Source organism: Halyomorpha halys, unplaced genomic scaffold (assembly GCF_000696795.3).
Source record: "Halyomorpha halys isolate HHAL.00 unplaced genomic scaffold, Hhal_1.1 Scaffold424.1, whole genome shotgun sequence".
Taxonomy (NCBI): domain Eukaryota; kingdom Metazoa; phylum Arthropoda; class Insecta; order Hemiptera; family Pentatomidae; genus Halyomorpha; species Halyomorpha halys.
The window spans coordinates 383,268-383,752 of NW_027107649.1; the positions used below are offsets into that span (position 1 = coordinate 383,268).

At 31.8% G+C, this 485-nt stretch overlaps 1 protein-coding gene and 1 long non-coding RNA gene across 2 annotated transcripts in view; one reads left to right on the forward strand and one right to left on the reverse strand.

Annotated features, from left to right (window-relative positions):
- Positions 1–485, forward strand: part of LOC106682566 (uncharacterized) — a 43,414-nt gene that overhangs the window by 21,059 nt on the left and 21,870 nt on the right. The gene's annotated exons all lie outside the window — the stretch shown is intronic.
- LOC106682559 (pickpocket protein 28) overlaps positions 1–485 on the reverse strand; it is a gene marked incomplete in the record, with an annotated part of 21,324 nt that overhangs the window by 10,291 nt on the left and 10,548 nt on the right.

Below are 485 nucleotides of genomic sequence, written 5' to 3' on the forward strand. Positions count from 1 at the left end.
ATCTACCTTTAGGATTACTGTTTATTGATTCTTAATCGCGTACTATTCAATATTATTATTTACCGATTAACGTCTTCAAAATATTTCCTACTCATATTCTGATCAATGGTATTGATAGATTGATGGATCATAGCCTTATTTTGAGGCATTAACTATTAAAATTTATGCAATTAAAATTTTTTTTAAATATTTTTATTGAAATTTACGAAAGTACATAATGATACATTAGGTTAATTTGATCTTAGTTATAATGGAGTGATACAAGCGTGTAAGAAACTACTCATTGGTAGCACTTTAATAATGTTTTACATTAGCAGGTCTCGTCGCCATCTTCTTTTCAGGCGCCTCGAAGGATTGTCAGGAATGGGAGAGGAAGCAAGTTCAGAAACTAGTGGGTTTGGGTGGTTAGGGGGTTTTTAGTGGAAGTAATGATATCTGGTTCGGAACAGTTAACCATTAAGGTCTTTATGTATGATTTTATTTGT